At 34.0% G+C, this 22000-nt stretch overlaps 1 protein-coding gene across 1 annotated transcript in view; it reads right to left on the reverse strand.

Annotated features, from left to right (window-relative positions):
- Positions 1–22000, reverse strand: part of CDH18 (cadherin 18) — a 659070-nt gene that overhangs the window by 479828 nt on the left and 157242 nt on the right. Inside the window, exon 2 of the mRNA XM_087961171.1 lies at positions 20032–20111. The gene's annotated coding sequence lies outside the window, so the exon portion shown is untranslated. The remainder of the gene's footprint in view (positions 1–20031; positions 20112–22000) is intronic.

Consider the following 22000-nt stretch of genomic DNA (forward strand, 5'->3'; position numbering starts at 1 on the left):
CTTGATAAATAGCAATGAAACAAACTTTCAGATATAGTGATATCCTAAAAGTGATAATTGTGCAAGCAATGATTTTCATTATCACATGTATGGAAAAGAAAGTTGGACTTTCAAGAAGCTGAATAGAAGAAGGTTTGACCATTTTTCACTTTTTGCTGAAGAAAACTGCTGAGAATACTATGGATAACCAAGAGAACAAAATACATATTAAATAATAATTTTTTAAAATATTGATTTGAGATAGAAACAGCTAGACTCAAAGCTATCATTTGGCACACAATATATAAGTACCCAGCTCCCTTGAGAAATCTATACAACTGGGAAAAGTAGAAGGAAGGAAAAGACATTGATGGACTTGTTTACAACAGCAATGAATGCATCATTGACAGAGCTAAAACGCCAATTTGAAAACAGATCATCTTGGAGTAACTCTATTTCTTTGGTTGCTAAGAGTCTACACTAACTTGATGACACTTAATCAATGAATCACCAGCAACTCATGTAGCACTGAAAAGCAGACATGATAGTTGAAAGGAGTCACCTTCACTGTCAACTTAACCTCTTTGTAAAGCCAGAGAGTACCTTGTCTCCTTTCACTGCAATAGTTGAGTCTATGATACCATTCCCAGTGATTATTATAATGAGTGTGTTAGTATGTTAATGTTTACTCATACATTTATATCTTCCTAGAAGCAACCCCGCCCACTAAATATGATATAAAAATTAAATGAAAACTACAACTATCCCTAAGCCACCCAACACCCTTTTTATTTTTCTTTATCTATTTAACTCAACATTGCATATCTTTGCTGGAACTCACCTTTATTTATCTATATGCAAAGCATGGCTGGTTCCATTGCAGGGAACTCGAGCAGAGATTGGAGCAATTATGTGCTATTTACATAAAATGCAATGAAAGTAGGTTTCACTAATACTTCACGCTTGTACTGAAAGGTTTAGCATCTCCCTCACCCATGTTGAAAACTTAAAGGCTTATAGACAATCACAATATTAGAATTCCGACACATGTGCTATAATAACAAACATGAAACACATTTTACTACAAGAAAATGTATACTTAAAAATGCCACATCAGGAAAATGTCATACTTAATAATAGCATTGTGAACATTGCATTGAAAGGAAAGTTGTTCTGTCAATTGGCATTATAAACTCTGTAAATGCTGAAAACAACCTTCATTATTTAAGAAAGTTGCAGATTTTCTTAAAGATGTCATGATGATGGTGGTGGTGGTGATGATGATGATGAACTAAAATACCACTTTTTAAAACAGGTTGTATTGCGTTCAGCTGCATTTCTTATACATTTATGCCTGTAATTGGTTTTAGTACAGGACTAGTACCCACCTTCATGGATCCTAATCCTGGTTCATCTCCAGCTAGAAATTGAGCTCCCTGGTTTACTGGAAATTATCTTTAAATCACATAAGTCAGTAGTGCTTCACTTTGGAACATCCTACTGGATAATCAATCTTATCTCAATCTTCATTCTGCAACACTTAATATTCTGTTCATAATTTTCTCTTCTTTTTTCTATTGCAGCTATACACAGTCTTAAGAAAATATCTCTCTCTCTCTCTCTCTCTCTCTCACACACACACACACAAGATCATTGGTTTTACAATGTGATTATCTACATAAGTCTTGACATTTTATACTTAATTATCTTTAGGGAAAGGAAGCACAACTGCAAAGAGCTACTCACTCATTCAAATTAATTAAACATGTTCCTCATTTTTTTTTTACAGTGAGCATCTTAAACATCTTGCCTTTTACTGATCCTAGATGCTACTAACCAGACACAACTCATAGACAGAATATATTGCAAAATCTATTTTAAATAATTCCATTATATTCCAGAATATTTTTGAGCCTTATCTAGTTAATTATGTGTCATAGTTCTTTCCATCTATTGCACAATTAAACCCTGACACTGATTAGGCTATATCAGGGGTCCCTAATCTCTGGGCCATGGCCTACTACTCAATTTGTGCGAGCAGTGGGCCAATGGGCAATTATGCACATGCACGCCAGCCCCAGTCATGCAAGTCAAGCTATCCATGTGCACGGTGGCCCACCACTCATTCGGCCCAGTTTCCCTCTTCTCCATTACCCGGGCTGCCAAGCTACAAAGATTAGGAACTGCTGTCCTGTATTATATACAATATTTGGTTGATGGATACCTTCTTAATGGACAAATAATACATAATTGATTCCAATCCCATGCAAAAAAAAATTCAGGGCATATAAGATATAATACTGTCTTTCCCTTTACTGACATGAAGAAAGTGATAGCCAGCTTTATGAATTTTGTATTCCTATCCAACTTTCCACTGCTTACTTCCTAAGGCTGACAGGGAGTGACTGGTCCCAGCTAATTTTATGCATAAAATGGGATTAGAACCAGTGGTGGGATTCAGCCAGTCCGCACCACTTCAGGAGAACTGGTTGTTAACTTACTGAGCAGTTTGGTGAACTGGTTGTTGGAAGAAATCATTAGGGCAGAGAAACAGTTGTTAAATTATTTGAGTTCCACCACTGACTAGAACTCATAGTTTTCCAGTTGCTAGCCTGGTGCCTTAGCTATGATAAGAAATTGGTTCTTGGATAGTAACTATATATCAATTACTTTTTTTCTAATTAGCCCATTTCTCTACCAGTTTGTGATTGAAAAAAAAGAAAAGAAAAGAAAATGTATGTTCCTGTGTGCATTTTTCCTAATGGACATATTTTTGTATGAATATTTTGTTGAAAAAATGCATTGCAAAATTCAAAGATGTAGGAGCAAGTATATTTTAGCTGAGGATATACAAACAATGAAGGGACATGTGAAAAGAAAAACTAAATTAATAACTTTGCAATCCCAATATCTTAGGTTCCATATAATTTTACTCTCTGTGATTTCATTTTGAACTGTTAATGAACGGTAGTTTAGAACAGCTCAAGTTCAGGCTGGGGTAAGGGATAATTATGATGGTTTAACTGAAATTGTTACACTTGGTGTATACATGTTCTAGAAAGCCATGTTGTATTTAAAAAAGTGTAACAAAACAAGCTGAGTCATAGATAATATGGGATGATGGTAACATTTTTTATTGTTAAGAATAAATTTGTGAAAAGATCCAAAAGAATGGACTCTGAACTGCTGGAGGAAAAAACAAATAAATACGATTAATATTTTTGAAAATGGGAAAACCAAATCCGAAACTTTATTCCCCAGCTATTAGAGTTTGGTCTTTACTTTCAGTGATGATTATATATAGATTTTCCCAGTGCTGAAGATGGATATTAAGTTCCGAATATTGAGTATAGAAGTCCTATCCTCAACAAAACACATTAGATATCTCAACATGTTATTATGACTGCTGTGGCCATCTGTTCTGTGTTCTATTTGCTAGTCAGCTGGAAAGTTGCCTGAAAATAGAGGTGCCAAGCTCTAGTATTTCAGTAGAATACTACAAAGAACTACTGACAAAATACAAAATTTCCCTTTCCTAATGTTCCTTCGTATTGAATTATAGGTTTGAAAAATCATGCTACAGTGGATACACATTTCATTGCATTATTTATACATACTTATGCACTACTTAATAAAATAAATAAAAAATGCAACCCAACTATAAGGTATAATAATAAGGTATAATAATATTATCATCAAACTGCATTACTGATGTTCAAGGCTATGTGAGGGGAAATATTTGAACAGTTGTGACCTCTTTAAGGCCATTTGGAAAGTTGGGTTTTGTTCTAGGATCGTGCAGTTCTTGGAGGAGTGCTTCCCTAGGACAAAGACTTCAGTCAGGCATTGCCTTGAAGTTTATTTTAAAGTCAGCAACTGATATAAGCAGTATAAGGGGCTTCTGAAATGCATAACACATACACCGAAACCTAGTTATTGCAAGAAATGATCAAGCTATGCAAAGTAATATGAAATATCTGATTTAGACAAATCTCATTATCTCTTCATCTTCATAGCAGAAATTGCATTGTTTCTATAGTAAAAATTTCAAAGCAAATTTAAACTGTCCTGTATAGGCCTATTATATTCAATACGTCTGTATTTCAATATAAAAATAGAAAGCTCCAAAAATAAGCACTTTGTGAAAGAAAGAAAGAAAAAGAAAGAATATTATTCTTATATCACTTGTCAGCAAAATTAAAGAATCATATTTTTATTCTTCCAAAACTGTTTTTCCATAACTCTTTCATCTCTTTATGAGGCTCCTTTGTCCTCTATTAGTTTCCAAAACATTTCTCTGTCAAAAAGTGTTTGCCATCACTAAATCTGCCTCCTTCTCAGAAGAGCTGAAAAAGCTTCTTGGATGAGAAGTAAAATGTCTTCAAAGACAAACCAGAAAGTCCAGTTGCCTCTTGAAAAAAACACCTTTGGGATAAAACACCAGACATAAGCTCAGAAAACAGAAATATAAGAATTATGTTGTGTTACACAAGCACATTATGGCTGCTTCTATAACTATATTGATTAATTTAGAAACAGAACTTGGATTAATGTGGAAGGAAATAATTCAGACAATCCTTACTCTTTTAGTGCTCTGGTACTTGAAGAAACACCTTCACCTCACTGAATCAGCCCATTTGGTATGTTCTGGTTTCTGGTTGTGCCACTTATGTGTAGTAAGGGAATGAAGCCAAGTCAGTTACTGCTTTGATCTTATAGTAGAGCTTTCTTTTGGCATTAAGAGCTGCATCATTATCTTAATGTTTTGGAAGCTGTTTAAAATAGAAGTCTTTTGGAGAGCATTTAGTGGACATGTTAATTGTTGCTGTTTTTAGATTTCAACTGAATGGCTTATTCCATTTTTACTGTACATTTGGTTGTGTTATGCATGTATTATATTGATATTATTTTATATTTTTGCATTTTTATTTTAATTATGCATATTATTGATGTTTCAATTGGTTGTGTAGTTTTATTGCATTGTTATTTTTTGATTCAACAATGTAGAAATAAAATAAACACACAAATAAATAAAATTTAATGATTACTTATTTTGTTTGACTTTATTTTGGCATGGGAAAACAGACATCATTTGCACAGACTACTACCACTTTATAAAGTGACAACAAAATTATATATCTAGTATTTATTCTGGCGATGTAGCTTGTTTGTTTTCTAAGTGTTTATGCCTCATACTTTGGCACAGAGCAAAAACATTAAAAGAAACAATCTTTGATTTGCTTTTATAGATACATATTTCACTGTTCCCATGAGAACGAAGTCTGAAAGTTACAACATGTGTATCTTGAAATGTTATTTAGTAACAGCAGTTATATGGCAGTAAAACTGTACATGCTTCTACATCTGATATGAAGAATATGAGGAGGAAATTGATGTTGTTTTTATCTATTTTAATGGACTGTGTCTTGCTAGAGTTTAGAATCTCTCTGATAGAACAATACACATTGTTTATGGGCCAACCAAGGCAATTGTGCAGTGGCTCCCCAGAGGAATAATTTGCCAACAGCACCTGGAACTGCTTCTACTTTAGCCTTGGAAATTATTTTAGAAGTCACATACTATAACAAAAAGATGTAATTTCCCTACATTGGAGGACGAACCAAAAATAATGTTGGTTGCTATATGTGGACTTTTCGGAATACAGATGAACCTATGAAGAGGAAGAATGTACTAGCAAGAAGAGGAGGACAGTGAGAGTGGGGCTAGGAACAAAGATACTAGAAACTTATGAGGGAATGTTTACCAAAGAAAGGAGAATAAAGAACCGGCTAACAAAAGAATGAGGAAGCAAAAGGATATTTCTTTTAGCTTCTGTGCTGTAAATTACTGCCGAAATATGTACATATGTCTTGCCATGGTATGAAATCAACAGTCTGAAGAACAGCAAAATTGATCGTCTCTTTTAAACTAATATTTGGGTCATGGCATTTTCTATTTGCAACTGTGTACAGAATTGTTCTCAAAGCTTCCATTTTATAATTGTCAATTTTTCAAAGCTTTTTCTTCCCAATCCTTTGATAATCGCTTATTCTTCTTCTGCCCAACTAAGTTCTTTGCAAAAAAAAATCTGCTTACCTCAGAAAATGCATAATTCATTTTGAAAGACTTGCCTTTCAGATACTTTTTATTTTGCATTGATACATAATATCATGTCTAACTCAATTTCCAATCAATCTGTCTGCTATACTGCATTTTTAGGGACATGGATTGCAATATGTCTTGCTTGCTTTATATACTAATATAGTAATAAGTACTATACTAATATAGTATTTATTAGTAAAGCAATAATAGTCAATAGTCAATAGATGATCCTTCTTCATCTAGCTACCGCCGAATGCTCCTTTTTTTCTCACTGACTGCTTCACTTCTGCTGCAAAATTGTTCAGGGATATACAAAAGAAGTATTTCCTATCACTTTAGGTAGCTCTAGTACCAAGACTCATTTAAATAGATGCTGAGCCTGAATCCTGAAAATATTTTGGTTAGGAGTGGTCTCTTTTATCCCTGCTTCTCAGTTCACCTGCTTTTGGGATATATGACAGCCATTTTTGAACAAACAATAACAAAGATCAACAGCAACAACAAAAATGAATCTACATTTATGAATATGGGCATAAAATTACCATAAAAAGAAAAATAGACTTACTTTCCTTAGTGTCTATATTTAACTTTTTATTGTTACACCATTGAAATAAGAACAAAGCTTTTGCTGCCAAAACTCTTTCTTCCTCTAATAACATGTTCATGTTATCTTTATTTTCCTAGCACAAACTCATTGGTTACTTACCTATGCAGAGTGTGTCAAGGAATTCATCATTCCTTTTTCTTCAGAATGTTTTTATTTTGCATATTATATTAGACATGAAAGACAGCAGTGCTTGATGCAACTCCTTATACTAATACAATTAATGAAGTGAACTGAGCCAATCTGATGGTCAATATTTTTCAGATTAAGTTTCCAACGATAAAAAATATAATATGAATCAAAAATCTGGAGGATAAAAGTTTGGACACTTACCTCTCATATAAAGATATATACAACAAACAATGTTTTAAAGTCAATAAATAAATAAAACCTGTGCAGATCCAAAAGGCATAAAAATACTGTGGTTTACAGTAAATGAAAAAAATGGCAAAACAAAATTCTTGTAAAGAAAATGGAAAGAACGATAGGAAAAAAGAAAACAAGCAGAAGGAGCTATATTTTACAATTGAATACTAAAATGGAAGAATTATGTTATATATTAGTATTGTGGGTGTGTGTATGTGGAAATGATTCAACATTTCCAGTAGGGAGATTCAGAAGCTGTCTGACTAGTTTCTTTGAATAGATTCAAGGCTATGGAAATTTTATATCCCAACTCAATCCATGGGTAGCCTCTTCTTCTGCAGTTCTATGTGATTTGGAAGTACAGAATTCTGTTCTCACAAGAAATATTTTTTAATATGTTCATAAGACAAGTTCACACTGAACAATGTTTTCATCCCAGTATCCCCAATGGATATGGGGTCTCATTCATAGGGTCCTATGCATGTAAGATTATTATAATATAAGATACCAATTACTTATCCTAAAATGTTCTGTTATTGACAAATCTTCACACATAGAGAGACAAGTCACCTGAAGAAGGGTCTTTTCTCCACCCAGATTATCTGTGCCATTCTTGAATCCATTTCAAGTACTGATTTAACCTTTCTATTTCAATTTGCTTTTGTCAGCAATATGATAGTTTTCTATATATTGCTTGTGTACATATCAGAGGTGGTATTCAACAGGTTCTGACCAGTTCTGGAGAACCGGTAGTAGAAATTTTGAGTAATTCAGAGAACCGGCAAATACCATCTCTGACTGGCCCTGCCCCCATCTATTCTCTGCCTCCCAAGTCCCAGCTGATTGGCTGGGTCTTCTTTTATTGCCCTGCACAGGAGAACAGAGGTGGAAAGCAGGTTAGTGGGGTGAAGAGGGAATTGGATTTTGCAGTAACCTTCTCCCAGAGTGGGGTGGGAATTGAGATTTGACAGTATACTTACCTTGCCACACCCACCAAGCCATGCTCACAGAACCAGTAGTAAAAAAATTTGAATCCCACCACTGATACATACACACATTATACATTGTAGGTGACTTTAAAAAAAAAAAAGCCTCTTATTCCTTATTTTTAACATGCAGCTCACAAAACTCAGTCTGCAAAGCCTCATATTAATGTCATATGTCAGTTACTTATTGGCTTACTGAAAGATATTGAATAATACTTCGCCTTTGAATAATATTATTAAGTCTGTCTTCCACTATAAGCATGAAGTTATTCACATTATGATTACAGATATGATAATATAATTTTAAGAAGGTCAGAAGATAGCAAATAGGTTTATGCTTAATCATATACGTAAACATATACTGTTCACATACACATATGAAACATGCATATTTATATGTATATTCATATAAAAGTGTATTTGTACATGCTTATTTATGAACATGACAGTTTGATCTATAATTTTAGAAAAGCTGTATTCTTTATCTATCCATCTCCTGTAATCTAGAGCAGTTTAATCAATCTTTAAGTGCTCAGAAAAATTCATCTCTTTCAACATTTCCTAAATAGATCATAAATGCATATGTGTCTCAGAGGACAGCATTACTAAAGTATTTCATTACTCAGTACAGTGCTACATTGCCACATACTCATTAGTGCTTCTGATATTCACTAAGCATTAGTGATCATGGCTACATCACACCAACATAATTTTCTTCTTGAAAAAAAAAAGGCTTAAAAAGAATCAAGATTGATTTTCTAGTTTGAAAAGGGAAGAATTTACTCTATATTTTAACTTTTGTCTCAAATTTAGAATCACCCTTTAACTGGTCGATAAGCAATACTTTAAAATCTTTATTGGAACTGAGTAGAAATTAAGATGGTTCAAAAGAACAACAATAATAGAGGAAAGTATAATAGCAATAGCACTTAACTTACTATATATTCTGCTCCATAGTGCTTTAGAGCACTCTCTGGATAGTTTACAATATTGCCCTTAACAATCTAGGTTCTCATTTTACTGACCTTAGAAGGATGAAAGGATGAGTCAGCCTTGAGCCACATCAGGACAGAACTCCAGGCTGTGGGCAGAATTTGTCTGCAATACTGCAATCCAATCACTGCACCACCATGACAACTTTCAATAATATTTTTAAGTATTAATCTTGCAAATCGACAAATCTTTCTGAATCCTTAGAAATCATTTTCGGAAGTATATTTAAGAAGTTTTAGATGATCAAAATAAGTTCCTTTGCAAATGAATTTTTAAAAAGATACATGCAATCAATTACATTTTCTGTTGTTAATCATATAGTAATTCTCCACATTCATGCTTTCAAATTAAAAGTTAAGGCTTCTATGTTAAAAACTGACTAGGTAAAGTACTTGATGTATTCTTGTGGAAAGCCGAGGATGATTTTTGATGGGATGGAGTTCCATAAATTAACATATAAGTACACTATAATATAACTATGCATCAAATATAATATTCCTATTTAATACTGGTTATCTAAAAGTAACTTCACATGTTTAATCATAGCATATATCTAGTTACAAAGATATGTCAATTAATTACCTTTCACTATTATTTCTTATGCCATATAATTGAGATTTCCTTTATATGCACTTTTGATGTCAGGATTTGCTGAAGATATTCTGGCTATCCTGTGTAAACTCCTTCCCCTTTATGAAAACAAAGTTATTCAGGTAGCAACCTCTGAATTTTCTTTGTATTTTGTTTTAGATAAAATATGCAAGTAATCTTAGCGTAATATCAACACACAAAATTAACACACAAAATCAAGAAACCTGAAAAATGAGAATCTGTTTTACACTTTGGAGTGACCTAATAAAAAGTGCTTTTGATTGATTGATTGTAAAACTATTCAACATCACAGACAATACTGCTACCCTTCAAAAGGACCTTGACTATGTATCAAAATGGTCAAACAAATGGCAACTTCAAATCTCAACAAATAAATGCTCTGTCCTCCATATTGGCAAAAATAACAGAAAATAAACTACAGGCTGAATAGTCAAGACCTTGTTGATGATCCAAACTCTGTCAAGGATCTTGGAGTTTATAATCTCTAATGATCTAAGTGCAAGAGCCCACTGTAGCTACATAGCCAAAAAGGCATTAAGAGTTGTTAACCTAATCTTATGTAGCTTTTCCTCTGGTAGTATTACACTAATAACTAGAGCATACAGAACATTTGCTAGACCAATACTCAAACACAGCTCATCAGTCTGGAACCCACATTACGTATCCGATATTAACACAGTTGAGAAAGTCCAGAAATATTTCACAAGAGTTCTCCACTCCTCTACTCATTGAAGAATACCTTATGCCACCAGACTCGAAATTCTAGACTTAGAAAACCTAGAACTACTCTGCCTTCGGTCCGATCTAAGTATAGTATATAAAATCATACATTGCGATGTCCTACCAGTCAATGAATACTTCAGCTTCAACCATAACACAAGAGCAAACAATAGATACAAACTCAAGGTTAATCACACCAAACTTGATTGCAGGAAATACGACTTCAGCAACAGAGTGGTCAATGTCTGGAATACTCTACCTGACTCTGTGGTTTCTTCCCCAAACCCCAAAAACTTTAACCTTAGACTATCTACTATTGACCTCACCCCTTTCCTAAGAGGTCTGTAGGGGGCATGCATAAGCGCACCAACGTGCCTACCATCCTTGTCCTATTGTTTCTTGTATTTTTTTAAATTTTTCTTATATGTATCCATGTATTCATAACTATGTTTTTACTTATACCTATTATCTTGCAAGCAATTGACAAAAATAAATACATAAAAATAAATAAAATAAAAAAGATTCTCTCTCCCCATTATAATCACCCCCATGTTATATTCACCATCACTGCTTTGGTTCTTCAAAAATCTGTTTTACTCTTTTAAATTGAAACAAAGTGACAAATATACAATATTTAGCTTGACATCTGATGATATGCGAGTTTTAAACATTATGTTGAAAGTATATGTACAGTAGTAGGAGAAAGTGGGATAACATTATTAACCCTATCATACAATCATATGTAACAGTTGTAATATAAGAAAGAATATGTTTGCATAAAAATTCATACATACGGAGGCTTGATTTTTGCAAACTGGAGCCTTGTCCGTATACAGTTAGTACATACAGTAAATATCACACATACACTGTCATTCAGTATATGCATATGCAATCATTTTCTGCATTACATTGTTATTACATTTTCATCCTGGTACCCATGTTTCCCTGGGTCTTATTTTGGGTCTTATTTTCTTTGGACCCCAAAATAACTGACACTTCACCTTAGTGTTCTTGGTTGGCATAGCCACTATGAAAGTTAAACAAATAATTCTGTCTAAAGTTCCCTCTAATTTTATTATTTTTTATTATTCATTACCTTTTTTCATTAAGGTATCTACCACATTGTACACAAGTAATTTCCAATATGTGTGAGGATGATGGTTGGAGATGGGTGATAAAATAAATTTTAAAAAATGAAGTATTCAATATTTATGGCACTCAAAATAGCACATACAATATCTGGCAGTTAAGGTTGGGTGTAAAAAAGGTCGGGTTTAAAAATTTATGTAACCTCCTAAAATATGGCATGACCCCAAGTGTGGGGACATAGCGCCCATATTAAGAACCATAGGTATAGAAGATGGTTACACAGAATAATATCTGAGATATAACTGTAATTAGCTACACCAACTCCATTTTCCCTATAAACAAGGGATTTGTTTAATCACAGGTTAAACAATTGGAGTATTATACCCCTGCAGGATGTGGCAAATATTTGGAACAAAACCTACTCTAAGTATTTTTATTACAAACAGAAGAATTCATAGAAAGCTAAGTGCTAACTGCTGAAATTGGAAAAGAATCTTTCTGTTTCTTTTCAGTACAGGAGGAATGGATGAATCTACTAGATGTTTTCATAGTCAATGCTATGCCTTGCTTTGTTTTTTGTTTTTAAATCTGAATCTATCTTTGTTTAGGTTGCCTAAAGAAAAGTTGGGCATATTTTTTTGTGTGCTTGACAAGACTATGCAGACTCTTAAGAAAGATTTAACAAATTTTGTCTGATTAACAGAGAGACAGACTTGAAACCATGTCACTTAGGTGACTGAGAAGGGAGAAGAATGTTAAGAGAACTTTTCTCCAACATCAATAAAAAGGAGTCTAAAGGCCGATTTAGAGTTGACTGCAGGGGTGGGATTCAAATTTTTTAACAACTGGTTCTGTGGGCATGGCTTAGTTGGTGGGCATGGCTTGGTGGTCATGTGACTGGGTGGACGTGGCTTGGTGGTCATATTATTGGCTGAGTGTGGCCAACTCAATATCACTCACATCGAGGCACCATCTTCTCGCCTGGCCTCTCATGACTGTGGGGATGCTGCAACAGTTGTAAGTGTGAAAAATGGTCACAAGTCACTTTTTTCAGTGCCATTGTAACTCTGAATGGTCACTCCACACAAGCAAAGTACCAGCAAAGGAGGGAAAAATAACTCCAGAGAAGTTTCTGAGACAGGAAGTCTAGTCCTGCCAAAAATGTAATAAGGGTTAACAGAGAGGCAATCTCTGTAAGGAACACCAGAATGTTTCCTTCCTGCCTTCCTTACAGGATTAGACCAGTAATTTCTTCTAACAACCAGTTCTCCAAACTGCTTAGCATGTTAACAACCAGTTCTACCGAATAGGTGTGAACTGGTAGAATCCCACCCTTGGTTGACTGCAACTGCTTACTGCTATCACCATATATCTATGCTGTGAAGGGGAGGATGGGCAATCATAGGTTGTAGATGACCACAGACAGGCCAACATAAATCCCAGCTCTGCAGAGGTGTGCATCCTATATGCTGATTGGTTGATCTGATTTCCTGTTCTGTGCTTTGCTGTTTGAGTACCCCCTATTCAGGGTGTTAAAATTTGCAGATGTATAAATGCAATATCTATGCAACTGACAACACACAAGACACATATGTTCCCTCAGGTACAGTTATAGAGAAGTCTGTTCTATCCTTAAGGCCCCAGGGAAGTAAACTCATACTGTGTCTAAAACAAATCAGCAAACAAAAATCTAGTTTTAATAATGACAGAGCTTTTATGTAGTTATTTCTTATCTCCTAAATGAGGAAGGTCAAGACATAAGAAAAGATTTCAACAAAAGGTGTGATATGGCCAAACATACTATTTCTGCTGAGACATCAAAACACAAAGAAATCAAACCAATTATTTTAGCAATTTTGAAAAAAACAAAACCTTAAATATATATATAATCCTAAAGAACACTCTTTCTGAAAGGACTGGCAAATAGAACTACAATCAAATAGTTTTCAAAGGTTCTTGTGCCGTAAGCAGGCTCTGAGGAGGAATAAATCAAATTAGTTGGACAAGCACTGTAAGCTAAAGTCAATAATGTATTCACTAATACTTATTTAGTTGTTGGATCCCCAAAGAGGACTGAAACTTTTTCATAGTTAGTAAAACTGACTATCAAGAAATTAGTGGGTTTATGGAGGAAATCTGTGACAAGCCCTACTGATTTTGTATCTTTGTATTACAGATACCCTCATGTAAAAAAAAAATCAAATCATCCCACATTTTGTCAACAATGTGAAAGGGGTTCCAGGGAGTCAAAAAAAAAAGGGGGGGGGGGTCGAAGATCTGAGGCCTAAGAACCATAGTGTGCAATGTGCCATTATAGATTCACCTATATGTCTTTTTAATAATTATGCACTGTGGAAGCCCAGGACTAATGTTGAAGTAACCAGGTTCTAGTCCAACTTTGGCTTTCCATTTTTATAAGGTAGGATAAAAAGCCTAAAAAATATGTAAGGTATAAGTGATATTGTCTTTGGGCAATGGCTACATGGTAATTGATACTACATTTCCCTGCCTGATCCATCAAGGTTGAATCTCCCATCCATGGTTACTCCTCAAAATTCATAGATTTCTTTTTAAGATAGGACAGTAAAAAGTTAGGCCTTGAATCCCTTTAATTTTCTTTTATAATCACCATAATTTGTGTTTGGTTTCATTTGGCTTTTAAATTTTGTTTCATGTAGTTTTTAAAAATGTGAAAATCTGGCTTAGTTGTTGGTAGTTTTCATAGTTTTAAAAGCATAATGCTCCCCACCATCACATTCTATTTCTATCTTTGTTTATGTTTTAGAACCAAATTAGTCAGCTGTAGATGGATCCACATTTGTCCTTTATTTAATCCATCATCTTATCTTTGGGCAAAAAAAATGAAAAGGCCTCCATAGATGACTGATACTTCACCTTACTGTTCTTGGTTGGCATAGCAACTGTGGAAGTTAAACAAATAATTCCCTCTAAAGTCTAAACAGTCAGAAGCCCCAACAAAAAAATAAATGGCAAAAAAATCTATAAATCTCTGTTCTGTAATTCTTCAGTTTATTTCTATCTATTCCTAGTTTCCTATCATATCATTACCCAGTGGCCATGGCTAGCTTAAGTTGGAAAATTCAGATGTAAACTTGGATTCAGGTTTTAATGTAAATGTGATATACCATATTCTTGTCCCATTCCTGACAATGTGAGTCAATCATATTTACACCACTTTCATTTGTATTTATTTCAAAAACTGCACTGCTTCTGGGTCATTCTATTTTTTTTTAGAAAAACATTTTCTTGATCTATAGGCAATGCCAAAGAAGTAGTGCAAGATGGAAGATGTGGAGAGACCCGGCCCACGGAATTGCCAAGAGTCAGACATGATTGAATATATAACATCATCATCATCATTATAGAAACTGTAATGAATTTTCAGCACTTATAAATTCCTTTTGGGGAAAAGTCCATAATAACATCCCTTTTTGTTTTTTTAACACATCAGATTTTTGTAGTGCACACATTTCATTTCATATATTTTGTTAGATTACCCATGTACCTATACATACTTTAATTTAATTTATTTTTTTCAATTTGGAGACCACCTGACTCCACAATAATTCCAAAGGTTGATGGGGACTTACAATTAAAAATTATTTAAAAGAAATAATAGTCATCAAATAAACTAAAATTGACTAGAAGATCAACTCATCTCTCTCTCTTTCTCTCTCTCGCACACAAACACACACACACAGACACACCAATAGGAAAGGAACCTTCCCCCACCAAAACAAAATAGAAACCTGATTGAGCTTGACTGGCATGCTAATTTGGAACCAGGGTTTTTTAAAAATGCAAAATAAAATAAAATAAATGTTAAATGGGAACAATAAATAAGTCTGCATTACTATTACTACTACTATTAATCCTCCTTTGACCCATCCTCTCCCACTTATGACCATATGACTGTAACTTTGTTGCTTGTATCCTATTTTTATTGACTATTTCCTCGTATGATTTGATTGTTTATTGTACCCTATGACTATTATTAAGTGTTGTACTTTATGATTCTTGACTCTTGGTGAATGTGTGTTTTCTTTTATGTACACTGAGAGCATATGCACCAAGACAAATTCCATGTGTGTCCAATCACACTTGGCCAATAAAGAATTCTTTCTTTCTTTCTTTCTTTCTTTCTTTCTTTCTTTCTTTCTTTCTTTCTTTCTTTCTTTCTTTCTTTCTTTCTTTCTTTCTTTCTTTCTTTCTTTCTTTCTTTCTGTCTATCATCTATCTATCTATCTATCTATCTATCTATCTATCTATCTATCTATCTATCTATCTATCATCAGATCTCCAGAGATATGTCATTTGAGAGAGGAATGAAAAGGATAATTCTTGGGACCCACTAGCAATAGGTCAGAACTTCAATAGTGTCTCTTGATGGGCCTGGGACTAAGTTGTATAACTGATCCAAAACCAGTGGATGATTTCAAATAATGGTTTCATGTAAATGTTAAACAAAAGGAGAGTGAGAATCAAACCTTGTGAAACCCCACTCATGTAAGGCCATAAGGCACAAACTTTCACCTTCTGTCAACATCAATTGAAACCAGTCACAAAGAAGAAAAACACTGCAAAATAGTACTTCTCACTTGCAGTCTCAGAGCATCTCAAAAGGATATAATGGTACTGAAAGACACTGAGAGATCAAGGAGCACCAGAATGGATGCATCACCCCCTTCCCAGCTCTACCACATGTCACCATCAAATGCAACCAATGCTGTTTCTATTACATTCTGTACAATGCTGAATCCTGGTCTTAAACCTGAATATATAATTTTTGGGATTGGGTTATGCATACAAATGTTACCTGGAATTTTAGGCTTCATTATTAGCCTTTTATTGAAGTTGATATTAGCATTTTTGCATGGCTTTATGATTCATTTGAAGTTGAGGAAACCATGTTTTTTTTTAAGCTAAAGTGATTTCTTTCTTCTTTTTTTAACATGGAAAAACTATCCTATTCATAAACAGACAATAAGAAGCGTATTCTGAACTCCTTGAGTTCTGGCAAGTATTAAAGAAACTAGCCTGGGGTGAAATTTATAAAGGGGAAGATGCAATATATTATATTTTACTTATTATATTTTACTTATTATACTTCTCTTCTCTCTATATACCAATGACTGCATCTCAAACGATCCATCTGTTAAAATACTGAAGTATGCTGATGACACAACAGTGATTGGTCTCATTCAAGACAACGACAAATATGCATACAGACAGGAGGTTATACAACTTGCCTCGTGGTGTAACCGGAACAATCTGGAACTGAACACACTCAAAACCGTAGAAATGGTGGTAAACTTTAGAAGAAGCCTTCATATACTACCACCTCTTACAATACTAGACAACACAGTATCAACAGTAGAGACCTTCAAATTTCTAGGTTCTACTATATCATGACCTAAAATGGACACCTAACACCAAAAACATCATCAAAAAAGCACAACAAAGAATGTTCTTTCTGCACCAACTCAGAAAGCTCAAACTGCCCAAGGAACTGCTGATACAGTTCTACAGAGGAATTATTGAGTCTATCATCCGCACTTCTATAACTGTCTGGTTTGGTTCTGCAACCCAACAGGACAGACATAGACTTCAGAAGATAATTAGGACTGCAGAAAAAACAATTACTACCCACCTACCTTCAATCGAGGACCCGTATACTGCACGAGTCAAAAAGAGGGCTGTGAAAATATTTACAGACCCCTCACATTCCGGACATAAACTGTTTCAACTTCTTCCCTCAAAATGATGCTATAAAGCACTGCACACCAGAACAACTAGACACAAGAACATTTTTTCCCAAAAGCTATCACTCTACTAAACAAATAATTCCCTCAACACTGTTCAACTATTACAAAGTCTGCACTACTATTACTCTTAATCTTCTCATCACTCCTTATCACCCTCCTTCTTCCCAATTGTCACTGTATGACTGTAACTTTGTCACTTGTATCCTTACGATTTATATTGACTGATTCCTAGTATGATTTGATTGCTGATTGTACCCTATGACTATCATTATGTGTTGTACGTTATGATTCTTGATTATTAACAAATGTATCTTTTCTTTTATGTCTACTAAGAGTATTTACACCAAGACAAATTCCTTGTGTGTCCAATCACTCTTGGCCAATAAAGTATTCTATTCTATTCTATTCTATTCTATTCTATTCTATTCTATTCTATTCTATTCTATTCTCTTCTATTCTATTCTATTCTATTCTATGAATCATATATAATGAATGTGTGTATCATTTGTTTCTGTACCCTACAGTATGTAAAGACTTAACCTCCCTTACTAAACACTTTTGCTTTGCCTGAATTACTTGGTGATTCATACATTTGGATGGGCAAAGAAGCCCCTTGGCAAAGATAAAAGTGTCTCTTTCAAATTCAAAGATCAAGTTCTTACCAGCTCCACACCAAACATAGGTTGTCTGAGTTTCTAGGCAACACAAAACCAGCTAAAAACTTTGGAGGACAGCTAATATTTAAGTGGGAAAATACTATTATAATGTGGAGGGCTACTTATGTATATGAATAGATTATTGCAAGCTAGAAATCCTTTGCCAAAATATAAATCTGTAGTTTGGCTCAGCTTATAACAAAATACGTACAGTTACCTCACAAAATAAGATTACTTCCCTATCTCTAAGTCTTATGTTTTATTTCCTTCCTCTCTCTCCTTGAAACAGCCTATTTTCTTTAGTCTTACTCTACCATAATTATTGCTATGACAGTTTTCTAAAAAATGTGAAAAGCCAAGCTCTCCAGGGATATCAAGGCATATAGGGAATAACTGTTATTTAATAAAGATATAAATAATTGAATATTTTGGCTGTAAAATTGAAGGCCTAAAATTATTTTCCTTTTTGTAATATCAGAATGAATTAAAAATCAATATTATGTAGAAGATAATGCTCCATATAACATAATGAAAATGCAAACAATGTATAAAAATTGTGGTTTTGTATGATTTGACTTTATGGTACTCTGTGTAGTCTAAAGAATTAGAAAGCTTGCCCTCAACAGCTTTATTCCCACCCAGGTGTAAATAATAATGTCTTCAATTACTTGGTGTGTTCTGTTAAACTACTGTATATATTTTTTTCATTCCTATTCTAGAATAGTTTTTGTAAAGTATGTATTAGTTAAACACGAAGTCCATCACGAGGAATGAATAACTTGAAACAATTTGAAAATGTCACCAAATATTCTCTGAAGTTTGGTATATGTTTAAATTAAGAATTTAGGAACTGCAAAGAAATATTCAAATAATTTCAGCAAAAACTATTCAAAATCTCCCATTAATTTATTTTTGAAGTGATATCAGAATGAATTTTGAAGGGATTATTCTCCTGAAATATCACCTCCACCTCTTGGTTTCCAGCAAAAATGGAGGTTGTCATTATTATGATTGGTCACAGAGACAGCCAGATATTTAGACTGGATTTGGCATTTTTATCTACCTATGGGTTGGTAATATAGATGTTGATTGATCATGTTAAAGGTACTGTCACACGATGTATTATTATTGTTGTAGTTGTTGTTATAAATTCATTGGAATTAGAAGATGTTTGGACATTTCTGGTTATGGAATACATTTCCTAATTTTCAACTGATCTGAATCTTTGACCTGATAAAAGTATATGGGACACTAGGATTCTTAAAAAGGCTTGACTCAGGGAATATCTATTACTCTTAATGGGCGCAAGAGAAGAAATGCATACTACACCACTTTAAAAACTGGGTCATGACTCAAAAAATGAAATCCCCTTTTAGAAACATTCATCATTCTAAGTTAGAAAGGAGAAGGAGAAGCCTGAGCAATACCCCCCCTCTGTGTGTGTGTGTGTGTGTGTGTGTGTGTGTGTCCATACAGATATACATTATGTCACCTTGAATATATACATACACCCACGTTACAATTGAGAAATGCAGGGGAATTGAAGGAACATGGTCCCATTTTGATTTCTAGATGAACGAGCAAAAGAATAATGCAGGAAACCCAGAAGCAATTTCTAAATGATTTGATCCATTGATGCAGTGGTGCTGCAGCACATTATCCTGTTAAATGACTGAGAAAAATGTAGATAATGGTTTGTTTTTCTAATGTAAGTTTAAGAACCTAAACAAATCAAAACAAAAACAACTGTACAACTAGTATGTTCAATATCAAAACAAGACTTTCTCAAATGAATGAATGAATGAATGAATGAATGAATAAATAAATAAATAAATAAATAAATAAATAAATAAATAAATAAATAAATCAATCAATCAATCAATCAATCAATCAATCAATCAATAAATCAATAAATCAATCAATCAATCAATCAATCAATCAATCAATCAATCAATCAATAAATAAATAAATAAATAAATAATGTTATTTACCGTTCTTGCTCATGACTCAAGGATTGATCATAATGATTTTGGATTTTTCAAAAAATACACAAACAGCACAGCAAAACAATAGATTGCTGAAAAATGCAACTGACAATACTACAAGATTTCAGGTCAGATAATAACACCATAAAATACCTTTAGGATAATGCTTCATTCCAATTTTAATATTTCTTTTGATGATTTTAGGAGGCTGCTAATGAGGGAAGATTGTCTCCCTAAAACAGAAAACAGAAACAAAAATTATTTGTAGTATTCAATCATGTATTTTTTAAAAATTAAGGATGCCAAATTAATAATGAAAAAAATGAATTAGATATCCATTCTCATAGTTTTAAGGAATAATCATGTTTAATAAATGTATTGAGATTTATTATAGCCACCTCTATCTCCAGAAGTGACTATGGATGGTGCACAACAATCAGATAAAAACCACAAATATAAAAACAAAATATATGAATATGGAAATAAATAATATGAAAAACAAATGTACAAACCCACAGCAAACAGAGAATAAAATTGGCCACCCTCAGAATTTACCCAATATTTTTAAACTAACTTTGGAGATATCACATAGCAGTCATGTAATATTTGTGTAAGAGAAACATTTATGAGTGAAATAAAAAGAGTGGATTTTGAAATGCCATTCATTTTTATCTCATATTTCAAACACATACATCCTAGAAAAATGCATATCTTGCCTCTTGTCTTTCTATGTAGTTTGCATGTATATAGAGTTTGCGTTTTGTTGTTTTGCTACACCTCTTTGTTGGTCTATATTTTCATTGGTTCTATAATTATATTCTTTTCTGGTTCTTCGTTTGCCTTTTTTCATAACATCCACAATTAATCTTGGTCTTTAAATTTAAAACTTTGATATTATATGTGTTCGGAATACATAGTCTGAAAATATTTTCAAAATGTCCATATTTGATGAAAAATCAGTTCTTTGTTTTGACTTCTGTTTTCATTTTACTTTATATTCATTAACTGAAATTGAGTTTAAAATTAATGCAGCCACACACATATGCAAAATATGACAGGTATAATATTATTTTAATTTATAAAGTCTACAAAGTACTATTTATAAATCTATAAATGCTATTTTAAAAGAAAAAATATATAACAAAGCAACACTTTTTAAAAAGTTCTTTATAGACTTGTAGCAATGCAAATCTCCCCCTCCCCTCTCTGTATATATGTGTGTGCATTTCACCCTATAAAATTACTATACGGAGTGATCTAGGTAAAATGTTGTGGTCTTGAAACCGGCTTGAGAGTTAAGAGCCATGGTGGTGCAATGGTAAGAATACAGTACTGCAGGCTACTTCTGCTGACTGCTGGTTGCCTGAAATTTGATAGTTTGAATCTCACCAGGCTCAAGATTGACTCAGCCTCCCATTCTTCCCAGGTTGATAAAATGAGGAGCCAGGTTGTTGGGGACAATATTCTGACTCTGTAAACTACTTAGAGAGAACTATAAAACACTATGAAGCAGTATATGGTGGGGGGTCGTCTTATACGCCGGGTCGTCTTATACGCCGGCAAATACGGTAAGTCTAAGTGCTATTGATATATAACTTAGTCAAGGGTGTTAAACTCAAGGCCCACGGGCTCTTAAATCCAGCCTGCCTGGCCAGCCTGGAACTATTAAAGGATTGGCCTGATGTGCCTCTGGCAGCTGAAATGGGCTGTGTGTGCCCCCCCCCCAAACCTTGTTTTTATCATCCATGGCCTACTGAAGCACTCTACCAGCTGAAACTGGGCCTAAAATGGGTTAAAAACAGGATGAAAATAGGCCAGAAAAGCACGCCCAAAACAGGCCAAAATGGCCAAAAATGGGCCAAAAACAGACTGAAAAACAACCCCAAAATGGGCCAAAAACAGGCCAAAATGCCCCCAAAATGGGTTCAAAACAGGCTGAAAAATAGCCCATAAATGCCCAAAAATGATCTAAAAATGGCTGAAAAAACAGCCAAAAAACAGGCCACGTGGCAAGTTTTCAGCCGGCGAAGTGCTGCAGGAGGCATCCATCCTACCCACGCTCCGCTGCTGCCCCACAGAGGAGAACTGCAATGCTGATCTGGCTCTCAAAGAAATCCAGTTT

Source organism: Notechis scutatus, chromosome 3, assembly GCF_049901735.1.
Source record: "Notechis scutatus isolate UNSWTSFEM ecotype Mainland chromosome 3, rNotScu1.2, whole genome shotgun sequence".
NCBI classification, from domain to species: Eukaryota; Metazoa; Chordata; class Lepidosauria; order Squamata; family Elapidae; genus Notechis; species Notechis scutatus.